Consider the following 18551-nt stretch of genomic DNA (forward strand, 5'->3'; position numbering starts at 1 on the left):
ATAAACAACAAACCTAACATCGACCATCTCTTTACTAGTGCATACGAACACATCTCTTCCCGTCCGCTCTTTATCATTTCCCTTCTTCCGTCACTTCAGCATTTTTTCCCCCGTTCTCTGTTTGAAGGTATAAATAAACAACAAACCTAACATCGACCATCTCTTTACTAGTGCATACGAACACATCTCTTCCCGTCCACTCTTCATCGTTTCCATCCTTCCGGCACTCTGTTTGAAGGAGAGGAAAAATAAATCGACGTTCGGCAAAAGAGCGTCGCCGCCCGTCAGCCGTCTGCGTGACCCGAGATGAGCTGACGTGAGCTAAGGGTGCGGCGAGGCCCAATTAAGGCGGCGGTCAGGGATTGTTACCTCTGTGTGGGCGAGACCATTAGCAGGGCCGGGGGAGGGCGGGGGGAGGTGGTGGTGGTGGTAGTGGGGTGGTGAAGGGATATATGGCGGAGGAGGAGGAAGAAAAAGAATAAGAGGAGGAAGATGTGTGTTTTCCTCTTGTCAGATTCCGATATTTTAATGATGGAGAAGAGGGTACGACTTCCACTACTACTACGACTACGACGACGACGACCACGAAGACGACGACGACCACGACTACGACTATTACTACTACCAGTACTACATTAAAGATACCTCCACCCATGTTTATTTTCCCGACACATAATCATGGAGGGCTCCATAACTTGGAGGTCATTAGCCCCAACTCTGTTCGCTAATGACAGTGGCATCCATCCAAATCACTAATACTACTTATCACTAAAGCTATACATAACACCTTATCATCTATTGCCTCTAGATCTCCTTTTCCTTCTACTTCCTTTCCTACTACTACTACTACTACTACTACTACTACTACCACTATCACTACTCTTACTACTACTACCAATAATAATAATAATAATAATAATAATAATAACGGGAGTGCTAAAAGTCAAGAGTTACACACACATAAAAATACGATTTGCCGGTATATTTCTGAAAGCTGAGAGTAAAAAAGAGAGAAACACGATATTTTTTACGCAACTCTGCACGGCGGCGATCCGGTAACGCAATCTCGTGAGTAGCGGCGGTTCGGAGAAATATAAGAACCGGAATGAAAAGTTGAACATGCAGAACAAGTGGAATGAGAAATCAAGGAATGGCGAAATATAGGTACGATAAAGATATGCATGAAGAAAAAAATATGGAGTAAATGAGTGACGAGTGACAAAGAAAGATAGCCAAGTTAATACATAAAAAAGTGACAAAAAAGTTAATACATAAAAATACACAAGTTAATACATAAATACATAAGTTAATACATAAAAATAGACACGTTAGTTGATACACAAGTTAGTTAATACATAAGTTAGAAGTTAGTTAATATATAAGTTAGTTAATACATAAGTTAGTTAATACATAAGTTATATATAAGTTAATACATAAATACATAAGTTAATACATAAAAAAAGTGACAAAAAGGTAGTCAAGTTAATACATAAAATAGGTAAATTAAGGAAAAATGTTGTGTAAAAAAATGAGAATATGAATCTTTTTTTTTTTTTTTGCTTATTCATTTGCATTTTTTTTCTGGTCATTGTAAAAATCACGTAATAAGTTAAGCTTAGGAACGAGCGGTCTTACTTAACCTTAACCAACTCTCGTTTATCTCTACTCCAGTTACATAACTAACTTCATTTTTCAATCGTTTTCTTACTTACTTAAGCTTGCATGCATTCAGTTAGCAAACCAGAAGAACAGTCAGCATGAAAATATCGATAGGAGATGGAGAGGTGACAACATAGCGGACTTGCCTCACATATTTTATTCATTTCTACGTCAAGTGTTCTAATTGCCTCGCACGTACCACACAACATTTTACTCTTACTCCTTATATATATCTACTGCATTTCTACTACTACTACTACTACTACTACTACTACTGTTATACTACTACTACTACTACTACTTAACCAACAATCTTTTTCTTCGTCTTCTGTTTCAACGCTCAGCCACTTTACATCTCCTTATTAACAGCTAAAACTACGACTCTGTTACTAGTTCATTCCTTAACCTTGCATATCCTTCTTTATATGTTCTTGCGTCTTGTGGCCCAGTTTTCTTGCACACCCTTAACCAAACATTCTCTCAACCTCACAGCACTCCTCTTCTTACTCATTATTTATATCTACATGCAACACTAACTTGATTCTATCCTCGCATAACCTGCTTTACTTTTCCCTACGTCTTGAACCAAACATTCTCTGAACCTCACACAGCACTTTCTTCTTACTCCTTATTTACATTTACAGCACTAAAGTGATTATGTTTTCGCAAATCATGGTTTATTTTTCCCTACGTCTTGTGCCCCAGTTCTCTTGCACACCTTTCACCAAACATTCTCTTAACTTCACAACACTTTCTTTTTCTTATTTATATGTAGAGCACCGACTTGATTCCAGCCTTGCATATCATGGTTTATTTTTCCCTACGTCTTGTGGCTCAGTTCTCCCGCATACCCTTTACCAAACATTCTTTTAATCAACTTCATATTTTTTGCTCTTCTACCTCAACTCTTTAGCAGACACACTTCACAACTCCTCCCCATCAGCTAAAACTACGACACTTTAGCTTAACTACCCTTTCCTTATCCAACTCTTTCTTATTTCTTCTTCTTAACAAACTCCATTCAGTTCTTCGTGTTCTGTTCCAACTCTCTTTTACAGGCATCTCGCAACTCTTACTTATAATCTCAAACTACGATACTTTCACTTAGACCTTTCTTTACGAATTCCTTTTATTATTGCTCCATCTGTACATCCAACATGTTCTTATCAGCAAAAACTACAACACTCATATAACTACTATTTCCTTAACCAGCTCTTTCTGTTCTAACTTCATTTCCTTAACCACCTCCATTTATTCCTTGTTTTCTTCCTCAACCTTCTCGCTCACACGTTAAAAGTCTCTCAACAACTAAAACAACAACACTCGCTTAACTTCTGCTTACTTCCTTAATCAACTCCTTCTATTCTAACTTCATTTCCTTAACCACCTTCATTTATTCATTGTTTTCTTCCTCAACCTTCTCGCTCACACCTTAAAACTCTCTCAACAACTAAAACAACAACACTCGCTCAACTACTTCTGCCTTCCCTCCTTTATCTCTGTTCAATCTTCACAATAACTCAGTTTCTTCCTTCGTCTTCTGTTCCAACACTTGCAAACATTTAACAACTTTTTTCTTTTAAACTTCGACCCTATCACCTGTTCCTCCTTGTCTAACCAAATCCTTTTATTCATACTTCATCTGTTTAAGGGACTCCATTTATTCATTCTGTTTCAGTTCTCTCAGACGCCACATTTTTTTTCTTTTCTTATCAGCTAAAACTACGACACTTGTTCTTTCCTTAACCAAGTCTTTATTTCTACTCCATCTGCCTGACTTCATTTTTTCCTTCTTTTTCCTACTCAACTTTCTTACACACACTTCACAACTCTTTCTTATCAGCTAAAACTACGACACTTGTTCTTTCTTTAACCAAGTCTTTATTTCTAGTTTTTCTACTCCATCTGCCTGACTTCATTTTTTCCTTCTTTTTCTTACTCAACTTTCTTACACACACTTCACAACTCTTTCTTATCAGCTAAAACTACGACACTCACTTGATTACTTTTTCCTTGCTTAACCAACTCCTTATACTCCTAAAACTCCCATCTATTTAACCAACTTAAACTTTCTCTTCGCCTTCGTTTCTGTTTTAACTCTCTCACACACCTCATAACTCTTTCTCAACAGCTGAAATTATGGATTTTTCACTTGTTCCTTCCTTAAGAAACTTCCTCAGTTACCATCTCATCTGCGACTTTATTTCTTCGTCTTTTATTTTGATCCTCGCATACACTTCAAATTTCTTTCTAAAACTACGAGACTTTTTCTTGTTCCTTCCTCTGTTCCTACTCCATTTGCCTAAGTAACTATTTTTTTCCTTTTATTTCTACTCCACTTACCTAACTAACTTCATTTTTTTCTTCCTCTACTCTCACGCTCACCTCACAAAACTCTTTCGTATCAGTTAAAACTACAACACTCGCTTCACGACTACTCCCTTCCGTAACCAACCCCTTCTATTCCTGAAACTCCATCCACTTAACCAACTTATATTTTTCTTCGTCTTTTTCTTCTGCTTCAACCCTCAGACACCTCACAACTCTTTCTTTACAGCTAAAACTACGACTCACTCGCTCCTTCCTTAACCAACTTCCTGTTTCCATTTCATCTGCTTAAGCGACTTCATTTTTTCTTCGTCTTCTGCATAAGCTCTCTTGTTAACACTTATCAACTCTCCTTATTTGTTAAAACTGCGACACTTTAGCCTGTTGCTTCTTTAACCAAGTCCTTTTATTTCTTTATTTCATCTACTTAACCAAGCAACATCACTTCTTCCTTTCTCCGTCTTTTTTCCAACTTTCTCGCAGACACTTATCAACTCTTATTTGCTAAAACTACGACAGCTTCACTTGTTCCTTCCTTAATGAACGCCTTTTATCTTTGTTTCATCTATTTAACCAACTCGAAATTCTTCTTCTTCTTGTTTCAACTCTCAGACACCACACAACTCTTTCTTAACAGCTAATATTTATGGCTCTTTCACTTGTTCCTTCCTTAACCTTCTTCCTATATTTCTATTTCTACTCCATCTGCTTCATCAACTCCTTTCTATTCATAAGCCGCCATCTACTTAACCAACTCGAAATTCTTCTTCGTCTTGTTTCAACTCTCAGACACCACACAACTCTTTCTTAACAGCTAATATTTATGGCTCTTTCAGTGATTCCTTCCTTAACCTTCTTCCTCTATTTCTATTTCATCTGCTTAAGCGACTATTTTTTTATTTCATCGCCTTGTTTCATCTCTCACAGACCTCACAACACTTTCTTAACACTTAAAACTACGACACTTTCACTTGTTCCTCCCTAAACCAGCTTTGTCGCTTTCATTTTCATCTGCTTAAGCGACTTTATATTTTTTCTTCACATCTTGCCTAATCTCTCCTGCAGACACCTTACAAATCTTTCTCTTCACCTAAAACTACGATATTTTCACTTGCTCTCTGTTTCTCTTCTCCACCAACTCCCTCTATGCCTACTCCATTTCCCTAACTAACTACATTTTTTTCCATTTGTCTTCTGTTTCATCTCTCGCATGTACCAACTCTTTTTTTTCTTGTCAGCTCAAACTAACACACTTCACTTGTTCCTTGTCTTATATTGTCCACAAACTCCCTCTATTTCTTCTCCATTTGCCTGACTAACTACATTTTTTTCCCTTCGTCTTCTGCTTCACCTCTCTCGGATGGACCAACTTTATTTTTCCTATCAGATCAAACTAACACACTTCACTTGTTCCTTGTCTTATATATTGTCCACAAACTCCCTCTATTTCTTCTCCATTTGCCTGACTAACTACATTTTTTTCTTCGTCTTCTGCTTCACCTCTCTCGGATGGACCAACTTTATTTTTCCTATCAGCTCAAACTAACACACTTCACTTGTTCCTTGTCTTATATATTGTCCACTAACTCCCTCTATTTCTTCTCCATTTGCCTGACTAACTACATTTTTTTCTTTCGTATTCTGCTTCAACTTTCACCAACTTTTTTTCTTATCAGCTCAAACTAACACACTTCACTTGTTCCTTGTCTTATATATTGTCCACCAGCTCCCTCTATTTCTTCTCCATTTGCCTGACTAACTACATTTTTTTCTTTCGTATTCTGCTTCAACTTTCACCAACTTTTTTTCTTATCAGCTCAAACTAACACACTTCACTTGTTCCTTGTCTTATATATTGTCCACTAACTCCCTCTATTTCTTCTCCATCTGCCAAACTAACTACATTCTTTTCCTTCTGCTCCACCTCGCTCTCTTCCATGCACCAACTCTTTTTCTTATCAGCCAAAACTAACACACTCTGGCTTAACTATCTTCTTGCTTAACTTATTTCATTTATTCCTTCGTCTTCTGCGCCTCCTCCTCCTCCTCCTCCCTGTATTCCCCTCCTCCTCCTCCACCTTGTATTCCCCTCCTCCTCCTCCTCCCTGTATTCCCCTCCTCCTCCTCCTCCTCCTCCTCCTCTACGCCCGACTACCTTCTTGCTTAGCTTACTTCATACATTCCTTCGTCTTCTGCTCCTCCTCCTCCTCCCCACATTCCTCTCCTCTTCTTTATCGTCCTCCGCCTCCTCCTCCTCCCTGCTGCATTCCCCTCCTAGTCCTCCTCTTCCTCCTCCACGCCCGACTTCCTTCTTGCTTAGCTTACTTCATTTATTCCTTCGTCTCCCCGCATTCCCCCCTTCCTCCTCCTCCTCCTCCTCCTGCTCCTCCTCCTCGCCCGGCAGCAGCACCACCAAGGGAGTCGGAGGCATAACCTTAATGAAAGCGTTGCCCAATCAAGGTTCTGTTTGTTTTATTCGCCTCTGATATTTTCGTTGACTTTTCCCACCTCTTAGATTACGTCCGCCTCTTTTTTTTTTTTTTTTTTTTTTTAATGTTCCTCCTTCCGTGTTCTCCTTTCCGGTTTCTGAGTTTTGTCGCCTTTTTTTCCCTTCTCAATATTTCGTTCGTCTCTGATTTATTTACTTTTATTTTCATTGTTTTATTCCTTCTTTCGTTCTCTTCTTTTCTGTTTCTTATTTTGATTTAATTTTTCTTTCCTCTTTTGTTTTGGTTTTCGTATATATATTTTTTTTGTTTTGTTTTGTTTCCTTCCTTTTTTAGTTCTCTCCATTGCTATGTTTTCCTTTCTCTTGTCTTTCTCCTCGTATATATTTTTCCTTTCCTCTCCCCTTTCTTATTTTCGTCGCCTTTTCTCGCTTCTCAATATTAAGTTCGTCTCTGATTTTTTTTCTTCATTATTTTATTCATTCTTTCGTTCTCTCCATTTCTGTTTCTTATTTTGATTTTATTTCTGTATTCTCTTGTTTTGGTTTTCATATATATTTTTTTTATTTCCTTCCTTTTTTAGCTCTCTCCTCTCCATTGTTATGTTCTTCTCTCTCTCGTCTTTCTGCTCGTATATATATTTCCGTTCCTTTCCCTTTTCTTAGTATTAGATTCGCCTCGGATTTTTCTGTTTTCTATTTATCCTTCCTTAATGGTTTCTTTCCTTTATTTTTCTGTTCTTTTTCCTCGTATTTTCTAATCTCTTCCTTTCTTCGTGTTGCAGTTTCATTTTACGGTTCCTTTTCTCTTTTCTTCAATATTTTGTAATAGCTTCCTTCCTTATTCCCTTGCTTCTCTTTCTCTTTTCTATTTTTTTCTTTTGCTCGTAATCTTCTTAATCTTCTTTCCTTTGTTAGTGTCTTCTCGATATTGCTTTCACTCCCTTTTTTCTTATATTTTGTTTTGTTTTTCGTATACTTTATTTAATTTCCTGCCTTCCTTATTGCTGTACATTTAATTTTTTGTTTTCATTTCTCTCTTCTTTATCTTTTTTTATCCTTTGCCCTTCATTTTTCACCCTCCATCCTTTTTATTGTTGTTTTTTCTTTTCTGTTTTCATTTCCTCCTTTTATTGTTCAGTTTTCTTCTTTTCGTTTCCTTTGTTTTCATTTCTCTACACGTTTTATCTTTTGGTCTTCATTTTTCACCTACATCCCCTCTTTTTATTTTCTTTTTTTTATTTCCTCCTTTTCTTCTTTAGTTCTGTCCTTTATGCTTTATTACTGTTCATTTATCTTTTCTTTATTTTTTATCTTTTGTTCTTCATTTTTCCATCTCTTCCATCCTTTTTCATTGTTTTCATTTTTTTATTTCCTCCCTTGCATCGTGTTCTTCATTTTCGTCTCCTACATCCCCTTATTCGGTTTTCCTTCTCCTTTCTGTATCTTTCTTTATCAATTGCCCTTCATTTTTTTACCCTCCATCCATTTTATTGCTTTCTTTTTCTTCCTTTTTTAATTTCCTTCTTTTTTTAGCTCTTCTGCCATCGTGTTCTTCGTTTTTCATCTCTACATTCTTTTTTCTGTTTTCCTTCTCTTTTCTGTATCTTTCTTTATCCTTTGCCCTTCATGTGTCACCCTCCATCCATTTTATTGTTTTCTTTTTTCTTTTTAATTTCCTCCCTTTATTGTTTCTCCCTTTCTTCCTTCCATCGTGCTGTTCTTCTTCTTTCCGCTTTGTTCGTTTTCCTTTCTCTCCTTTCTTCTCTCATTTTTTTCCTTTATGGTTCACGCTCACTTCATATCATTTTTTTTTTTGGTTCGTGTAATTTTCCTGATTGCTCGACAAGACTTTTCGTTCGTGTCGCGCGAGTTTCTGGTTTTAATGGAATTGGTTGGTTCACTTTTGTCGCCGTCATTGTTGTTGTTGATGGTGGTGGTGGTGGTGGTTGAGTTGTTGTTGATGCTGATGATGGTGAGTGTTAGTTAGTATTTTTTTCTTAGTTTCGATTTTGTTGTGTATTGTTGTTGTTGTTGTTGTTGTTGTTGTTGTTGTTGTATGGGTTGATGATGATGATGATGATGATGATTGTGTTTTTGTTTTTTTTCGTTAGTGTTCTATTTATTTCCTTTTTTTGCAATTTTTTTTGTTTGGGTTGTCAGCGTTTTTTTTTTTGTTTGTTTTCTTGTGGTTTGTTTTCTTACTATTGTTTTTTTTCTCTCGTTTTTTTTCTTTAGTTCATTAGTGGTTTCTTTCTTTTTTTGTTGATTATCGTTCTTCGTCTTCCCTTTTCTCTTCCTATTATTTTTTTGTGTGCTATATCCCGTTTTTCTAGTTTTTCGTCATCTGCAGCTTTGCGTTCATCTCTTCTTCTTCTTCTTCTTATTATTATTATTTTTATTTTCATCAACACAAACAAACTCCACATCCCAATCAGTTGTTGAAGCAATTTGTGGTTGGAAGGACAACACTTCTAATTCTCCTCCTCCTCCTCCTCCTCCTCCTCCTCCTCCTCCTCTTTCTCCTCCTCCCCTTCCTCTTCCTCCTCCTCCCCTTCCTCTTCCTCCTTCTCCCCTTCCTCCTCCTCCTCCTCTTCCCCTTCCACCGCCACGACCACCACGACCACCTTCGCCACCTCTAATCCCCTCTACCCCCCCCCCCCCCCCTCTCTCTCTCTCACCACCATTAACAGCAAAACACACACACACACACACACACACACACACACACACACACACACAGAGGACCCCCCCCCCACCCCACCTTGCACATAATACACACCCTCAGCTTGTATTTTAAACTCGCAACACAGGAGATAGAAGAGAGCGCCCAGATAAGAAGTTTCCGAAAAGTTTTAAAAAGTTTCGTCTCGTGGACTTTGCTTTCAATCCTGTTTTGTGGGATTTCTGTGCGAGTTGTGTCGAGGAGGAGGAGGAGGAGGAGGAGGAGGACGACGACGACGACGACAACAACGACGACGACGAAACATGGAAACATGAACGAGCAGTCAGCAGAAAGTCTGTTAGCTCATTATGACGCTGCCCGCTTCTAGTGATTAATCAATCCGTCAGCCACTTGAGTGACCTGCGGAAAAGATTGTCACTTTTGGTGTACTCGTAGATATGTTCCGTTTACTTCTGACGGAGCAAAGTGATGACCAATGCGATACCTAAAGGAGTTAATCGTTTCCGCACTACGTAACTACTTCAGCAGGAAGGTTGCTCCAGCGTCGGACGACTCTGTTCGAGAAACTCCTGGTGATAGCTGTCTGTACTGCATCGCTTCGCTGGATTGTTTGACCGTTGTTTATTGTTCTCGAGTTAGTTGTTACCAGCATCTTCATTCTTTCATCGCTTTCGCTTGTAAACTCTGGGGCAGTCTTCCTTCCTCCTTTCCTCCTGCTTACGACTTGACCACATTCAGTAAGAGAGTATCGAGACAACTCGCCACCCGAAATTGACCTCTGTTTTGGCCACTCATCCTACTCTTTTATAGGGGCAGGGATTAGGGGAGCCTTTTCCTCATTTATATTTGCCCTTGAGTTGCTTCAAATGGCTTGGATTGATCGACATAAATGAAATTGTTCAGGTACTTGAAAACTTGTTTCAAGAAGAAAAAGGAGGAGGAGGAGGAAAAAGAGGAGGAGGGAACAAGGGAAGGGTTGAATAAATGACGGACGGGCAGGACAGGAAAAAATCTGAACACGGAAAAAATAAAAGGTTTGTGAATGAAGACGAGATAGGAAGATGGAAGGAAGGAAGGGAGGAGAGGCAGGAAGAGGGGGAGATAACGGTGGAAGAAAGTGCAAAAGAGAAAAAAAGTGGATGGAGAACAGAAAGGTGTATGACATGTGAATAATTTAAAAAGAAATGGTTGTGACGAACGATGGGAATAGAAAATAATAGAGGAAGGAAACAGGAGTAAAAGAAAAGGAGAGAGAGTTAATGGAATGGAGGGAGGGATGGAAGGGTACATAGGAAGGGGTTCGAAAGGGGGACGGAAGAAAAAAAAACAGGGAAAAACCATCAGAAAAAGAGAAATAGCTTGTGAATGAAAAGAGAATAGGAAGATGGAATTAAAGAAAAGGATGAAAGGAAGAAAAAAAAGACTTAGCGATGGAGGATATTTATGGATGGTGGAGAAAAATAAATGATCTAGACTGACGAAGGAGGGACTGTGAAGGGAGGAAGGAAATGGGGATATAAATGAAGAAAGAAAATGGGAAGAAGGAAGATGGAATAAAAGGGATGGGATGAAGGAAAGGGTGGAAGGGTACAAAGGAAGGGTTGCATAAAACGACGGAAGAGCAGGACAGGAAAAAAATCAAATGGAAAGGGAAGAGAGAATAGGGAGATAAATTAAGGAAGAGAGGGAAAGAGGGAGAGAAGGAGAAAAGAATGAGTAATAGGAAGAACAGGGTATTAGAAGAGAAATATATTGACAGATACAAGAGAAGAAGTGATCAAGATTGACGGAGAAGAGACTGTGAAGGGAGGAAGGAAAGAGGAGTATAAGTGAAAGAAGGAAATGGGAAGAAGGAAGAAGGAATATAAGGGATTGGATAAAGTAAGGCATAAAAGAATGGCTGTGAAAGGGGACACGGGCAAGACAAGGCGAAAAAACATGAACCACAAAAAAGAGTGAAAAGTTTGTCAATGAAGAGAGAATGGGAAGATGGAAGGGACAGATAAAGAGAGGAAGAAGAGGAAGAAACTGAGCAAAAGAGAAAGTGAAATAGAAAAGAGGAGAAAAATCTTGGATAGTAAAAATAATAAACGGTTTTGAAAGACGAAGGAGGGATGTGAAGGGGGCAAGGAAATGGGGTAAAGATTGGAGAAAGGAAATGGGAGAAGGAAGAAGGAATAAAGGGATGGGATGAAAAAGGGGTGGGATGGACAAGGCCAGAAAAAAAAAATAACCGGACAAAAGGGAAAATGTTTGTGAATGGAGAGAGGATGGGAAGACGGAAGGGAGGGAGGGAGGGAAGGGAGGGGAAGGAAAGGTTATATAAGCGGAAAAAAAGGAAAGGGGAGGGTCAACAGCATGGAAAATGGAACAGTTGCGGGAGAGGGGAATAGGAGATCGGAAGGAAGGAAGGAAGGAAGGAATCGAGAGCAAGTGAAGAATGAAGAAAGAAAAAAATAAGGGGAGATAAAAGGAAGAGAGGGAGGGAAGGATTGGCAAGGAGAAAATAGAAAGGTGATGCGGAATGGGAAAGTATAGGTGAATAGAAAGAGAATGGTTAAAATAGAGAATAAAGGATGATGTAGCATAGAACCTGAGAATTGAAAGAAAGGGGATAAAAAAGTAAGGAAGGGATGGAAGAGTGTGTAGCCCAGGAAGGGAGAGACAGCACTAGAGAAGAAGGTAGAAGAGAGATCGCAATAGAAGATAGAAGAGAGAGAGAGAGAGAGAGAGAGAGAGAGAGAGAGATGAAGGGAAGAAAGGAGATAGCCTAGTCAGGAATAAAGAAAAGTAGTGGAGGATTATAGTAAGAAGTTAAAGGACTGAGGGAAGGTTACGTAAAGGGACTGGAGGGAAAGACAGACAGTAAGACGAAGAGTTAAGAAAGATAGTAAATAAGCAAGTGAACGGAGATAGATAGAAAGAGATAGTTGAATGAGATAAAGAAACGAGGAGAGATGTAAAAAAGAAACATAAATAGTGAAAAAGAAAAACTGTTATGATTAAGACAACGGAGAGGTAGGAAGGACGGAAGAGAGGGATGTAGAGGAAGAGGAGGAAGAAGGGGAGGAGGAGAGGGGAGAGGGTAGGAGAGATTGTTGTATAGAGATTGGAGGCCAGAACGGAGGAAAGAAAATAGTTGAGGAGGAGAAAAAATATGGGGTAAGGGTTTGTGAATGGAGAGAGAGGGACAGATAGGAAAGCAGAGAGGGGGAGGGAGAGAGAGGAAGGAGGATTTTTTTTTATATAAGTAAAAAAGAAAACGATGAAGAAATGGTGACTTAGAGGAAATGGGAGACGAGAGATGAATAAGAAAGAAAAGATGAAGGAGAGTGAGAATACGAACAGGAGGATAGGAAGAAGGGAACAAAGAAAAGGAGGAATAAGGAAATGGATGAGTAGAGATGGAGGGAGAGGGGAAAAAATGGATATGAGGAAAAGAAAAAAAAAGAGAACGAGGTATAAGAGGGACAAATGGGTGAGTGGAGAGAGAAAAGTGGATGATTTCAAAAGAAGGAAGTGGAAGGGAATGTAGAAATAAATAAATCAATATGAAGAAATAGTGAAGGAGTTTTTAAGAACCGAGGAGAAAGAAGAAAAAGGGAAGAAGAGGAAGGGAAGAAGAAATAAAAGAAAGGATCTGTGTAAAGGAAAAAGATGGAAGAAGAGGAAGGAGGGTGCATATGAGAGAGAGAGAGAGAGAGAGAGAGAGAGAGAGAGCAGACAGACAGACAGACAGACAGACAGACAGACAGGCAAGGAGGGGAGGAGGAAAACTTTGATACAAGGAGGAAAGTGTTAGTGAAAGGGGAAGAACGGACGAAGAGAGAGAGAGAGAGAGAGACCTACACGGGAAGAGAGAGAAGAGAGAGAGAGGAGGTAGAGAAACAGTTGACATATAGGTAGAGAGTAGAGAGGGAGAGGAATAGAAGTAGAGGGAGAAAGAGAGGGAGAGGTAGAGACAAAAACCTAATGGAGAAGTAGAAAAAGAAAATAGATGTAGAGAAAGAGAGAATAGAGGTAGAGAGGGAAGTATAGAGGCAGTAGTGGTAGAGGTAGAGAAGTAGAAGAAAGGGATAGGCAAAAGCAGAGGGGAGAGATAGAGAGGAAGAAGTAGAGTAGAGGTAGAGACTTAGAGGGAAAAAAAGGTAGAAACAGATAGACCTACGCTGAGAGAGAGGAGAAGGGGAAGGTATGGCTTTAGGGATCTTTCTATAAAGGAGGAGGAACAAGGGAACAGGCAAGCGAGGGGAGGAAAGAGGGCAACGTTAAAGGGAAGAGAGGGAGACTGGAATAAAGGGGAGAGTTGTATGGAAGGAAGGAAGGGAAGAAGGAAGGATTGCCGAAGGTGTGAAGGGAAGGGAGGATGGGGGAAGAAATAAGTAAGCTGGAGAAAAAAAGGAAAGGAAAATGGGAGTGGTCTTAGAACGAAGGGGAAACGGAAAGAGTATTATGGAAAGAAAGGGAAGAAGGAAGGAAAAAATTGTGTAAGGTATTTGAGTAAAGGACGAAGTAGGAAGAGGGAGAGGGAAGGAAATAGGTGGACGGTAGAAGGAAAATGGAAATGGGGAACAGCAATGGATTGAAAGGAAATAGGTACGGGAAAGATCGCTGAAGGAGTACGAAGGAATGGAATGGAGAATGAAGGGATGAGGAAATAGGGAAACGAAAAGGGGAATGGCTGGAGGAAGAAAAGGAAATATGGAAAACGTTAAGGGAGAGATGGAAAAGAAGAAGGGAAATTAGAGGTATGGAAGACAGTCACGCAGAAAAAAATAATTAATAAGAAACAAAAGAAAAGAAGAAAAAGTTTGAGAGGAAGACATGAAGGAAAGTTAAACAAAAGATAGAGAAAAAAGTTATAATTAAAAACGGTAAAGAAGAGGAGGTCAAAAGAGGAAAAACTCAAGGAAACAGAGGGATAAGGAAGAAATGAAAAAAAAATATCATAGAGGAGAAGAAGGAAAAAAGGAGTAATTGATAAACGAGGAGGAAGGGGAAGAGAGAAATGAGTAAAGGAGGAAAAAGGGAAAAAAGATGAATTAGTAATGTAGGAAAAAATAAGAGAGGAAATAAGGAAGACAATTAAGTAAGAGGATGACAAAGGGGAGGAGAGAAAAGAGGAGGAAACAGTAAAGAAGGAAAAGGGAAAACGTTAATAATAAAAAAGAAGAATAAGAGAAAAAAAGAATTACTAAAGGAGGAGGGAAAAAAAAGGAATCAGAAAGGAAGAAAAAGGAAAAACGGAGGGATTATTAAAGAAGAAGGAGGAAGAAAAAGAAAATAATAAAAAGAAAGGAAGAAGAAAAAGAGAGAGCGGTAAAAGAAGACGGAAAAAAGGGAAAAAAATAGTAAAGCCAAAACAATGAACAGAAAGGAAAAAAAACAGACACTGAAAAAAAGGAGAAAGGGAGGAGGAGTAAAAGTCAAGGAGGAAAGAAAACGGAGGAGAAAAAGGGAGGGGGAAGAAGGGAAAGAAGAATTAAAACAAGGGAAGGGGAAAAAAAGGGAGGATGTAAAAAATATATTGCATGATAGGGAAAAAAGGGAAGGTGGGGAGGAAGGGAGACTCAGGTGATAGAAAAAAAGGAAACTATATTATAAGAATCAAGAAAAGGCAGAAAGGCAGGAGGCAGGAAGGGGGGAGGGGAAGGAGAGGAGGGAAGAGGCAAAGGCATAGGGGAGGGAAGAAGAAGAGTAGGAAAAGGAAGAGGAAGGAGGGGGAAGTATGGGGTGAGGGGAGGGAAGGGAAGAGGAAGGAATGGGAGGCATGGGGGAGGGAAGAGGAAGGGAGGGGAAGCAGGGGGAATGGAGGAGGGGAGTAGGGGAAGGGAAGAGGAAGGGAGGAGAGAGGGGAGGAAGGGAAGAGGAAGGAAGAGGAGGCAGGGGGGAGGGAGAAAGGGAGGAAGGGAAGGGAAGAGGAAGGAAGAGGAGGCAGAGGGAAGGGAGTTAGGGAAATGAAGAGGAAAGGAGAAGGGGAGGAGAAAAGAAAGGGAAGGGTAGAGGAAGGAAGTGGAGGCAGTAGGGAGGGAGGGGAGGAGGCGGGTGGCAAGGGGGAGGAGAGAGGGCGAAGGAGGAAGGAGGAGGTTCAGATTTGGAAAGGAAAAAAATAAGAAAATGTGTTTATTGTAAGAAAAGAGAGTCGAGATTTTTATATAAGAAAATGTGAAAAAAGGAAAGAGAAAAGAAGTAGACATAGGAAAAGAGAGAGAGAGAGAGAGAGAGAATGGCAGACAGACACATAAAGAGATATACAGACAGGCACAGACAGAAGACAAAAATAGACAGACAGACAGACAGACAGACAGACGAACAGACAGACACACACACTGAGATAAAGAAAGAGAGGCGGACAGACAGAGACAGAGAGAGAAATAAACAGACAGCCTGGAGCATAAACAGAAGACAGGCAAACAGATAGACAGACAGACAGAAACACAGACAGACACAAAAACACAGATAGATAGATAGATAGATAGATAGTGAGAGAGAGATTGGGGCAGAGAGACAGACAGAAACACACACACACACACACACACACACACACACACACACACACACAGAAAAAGAGAGAGAGAGAGAGGGCTTCACTGAGGGGAGGGAAGAGGAAGGGGGGGAGGGAGAGTGGAAGTTTTCATCAATTTTGTCTATATTGATTTCTTTGAGCTGCACTGAATTTGCCGGATATTGGGAATCGGGCCTCGTGGCGGACCCTGGATTCCCGCCCCTGTTCCAGTCCCCATTCCAGATTTCGTTCCAATTTCCCTACGCCGGCTACTGTTCTGTCTTTTAACGCCATTTCCTATATTCGTTCGTTCCAGTTTGTATTTCTGTATTTCGTATTTATTATCTTTTTTTTTTCGTCCAGTTTGTGTTTCTGTATTTTTTTATTTTCGTTATTTTTTTTCGTTTCGGTTTGTATTTCTGTATTTTTTTATTTTCGTTATTTTTTTCGTTTCAGTTTGTATTTCTGTATTTTTTTTATCTTCATTATTTTGTTTTGTTCCAGTTTGTATTTCTGTATTTTTTTTATCTTCATTATTTTTTTTTGTTCCAGTTTGTATTTCTGTATTTTTTCTCATTATTTTTTTCGTTCCACATTGTTTTGTTTTTTTTCATTAATTTTTTTCGTTCCAGTTTGTATTTTATTTTATTTTCATTATTTTTCGTTCCAGTTTGTATTCCTGTATTTTTTCATTATTTTTTTTTTTAAAGTTTGACGTCTTTCTGTTTCAACTTGTATTTTTGTTCTATTTTCGTTCTCCAGTTGTTCCGGTTACTCGTTTATTTGTGTAATTGTTTTTATCCGATAATTCTCTCTTCTCTCTGTGTCACCTTTTATTCGTGTTCTAGTTTTGTCCTATTTCACTTCTTGGAATACTCCAGATTTTCGATTGCATTTATATTTCTGTATTTGATTTTTTCCTCGATTGCTACACAGACAGACAGACTATTGCAACTTATATTAGTCCTATTTTTGGTACAGTTTTTATCGTTCAATTATTTCAGATATTTGTTCAACTTCGTTTATTTGTATTTGATTTTCCCCTTATTTCTTACTTATTTATATTTCTGCTTGTATTCCTGTCCAATTCCTGTTCTTTTCCATTTACCCCCATCCAGTTAATTCTTCTGTTCTTCCTATTCCTACTTCACTTTTCCACATTTTCCATTGATTTTATGTTTTTGTCTTGTTTCTCCTCGTTGATTTTTTCCACTTAATTCCCACTCTCTTCTATATCAACTTCTACTCTTGCTCCAACTACTGTTCTATTCCATCTATTTCAATTTCATTTCTACATTTCTCCCCTCATTTTTATTTCAGTTGTTTCAGCTTTTTGTTCAATCTAACATTTCTGTCTGTTTGTCTACGTGTTTGATTTTCGCCTTTTCTCTTACTACTTTTTAAAATTTATATTCCTATCCCATTATATTTTCCTTACTACAGTTTCTATAATATCTATTCTGCATATATTCCTATTTCAATTATTCCATCTTTTCGCTTGTCTTTAATGCATGCCTGTGTTTGTCTTCCTATTTTATTTTACCCTTTCCATTTTCTTCCTTCTATTCTGAGTTCTATTCCTGTCCTATTCCAGTCTTTGCTTCAAATTTTATACATAATTCCTGGCTACGTTTTATACCTGTGTCTACCTTTAGTTTTCACCTTCGTTCATATTTCCAACTATTTTATTCCAACCTATTTTATTCAGCCCTTTCCATTTCCTTCCTCCTATTCTGAGTTCTATTCCTGTCCTATTCCAGTCAATGCTTCAAATTTTATACGTATTCCTGGTTGCGTTTTATACCTGTACCTACATTTAGTTTTCACCTTCGGCCATATTTCCAACTATTCCCGTCTAGTATTCCTGCCGCGTTCCTGGTTTCAGTCTATCTTTTACGCGTCTGTTTCTATTTCTTCTCTGTCTCTCTCCACGTATTCCAGATTTTCCATTTATCTGTCTCTCTCTTCTGTTTCACCCCCTCTTCCTGCTGCTGTTTCAATCCTACGTTTTTCTTTGTCGTGTCACTAAATCCACTCTTTCGTTCTTCATGTCTGTCTTTTATTACTATGTTTACTTTTATGTCTTTTAATCTATAAGGTCATTCCAGATTTGTTGTTTGTGTCAATATTATTATTTTTATTTCTTTCGTTTCTTCCAGTCTGTCATTTGTCATTTCAGTCCTTTAGTTCCTTTTTCATTTTTACTTTTCTATTATTTTCTTCTAATCATTCTCCTAATCTAACTTTGCAGAGCATGTTCTCTTGCACCTCTATTCCTGTTCTTAATATCATGTCGTCTATTTCATCTCTATTTCTCTATTCCACCTTCTTTATCCGTCTCTCTTCTCCTTCCCATATATAAGCTCTTCTTCATGTTCCTATTATCCCCCCTCTCTATTCCTGTTCTTCCATTCACTATTTGTGGTTATTTTCTTACCCAGCTTTTATTCCTATTTCTCTATTCCTTTCATTATTTTGACTCCTGTCCCTGTCAATTGTTTTCTGTTCCTCCTGTCCTGGCTTCCGTGGTGCAGTGAATAGCGAGCCTACCTTCGTTCCTTACTCCCAGACAGACTCAAGGGCCAGTGCAACGGAGATGAGCACCAAGGCCATGCGCAGCTACAGGGTATGCCCCCCAACTTTACCTTTTACCGAATTCTTGGCTCTATTCCACTCCCTATTACTAACCCTACCTGTGTCCCTAGTTTTGGCCCTATTCCATACTCAATTCCAGTTTCTATTTCAACTCCTCCACCATCTCCTTTTCTTCCAAGCTCTCTTCCCACTCTATTTCAGCCCCTATTTTATATCCTACTCCATCTCCTCGTCTCCCATTTCCAACTCCCATTTCATCTCCTCCTCCACCTCTTCCTCTTCAATGTCCTCTCTCCTCTCTCCCAATTCCAACGCCTATTTCACCTCCTCCT

This window comes from Eriocheir sinensis, chromosome 39 (assembly GCF_024679095.1).
Source record: "Eriocheir sinensis breed Jianghai 21 chromosome 39, ASM2467909v1, whole genome shotgun sequence".
In the NCBI taxonomy this organism is placed as follows: Eukaryota; Metazoa; Arthropoda; class Malacostraca; order Decapoda; family Varunidae; genus Eriocheir; species Eriocheir sinensis.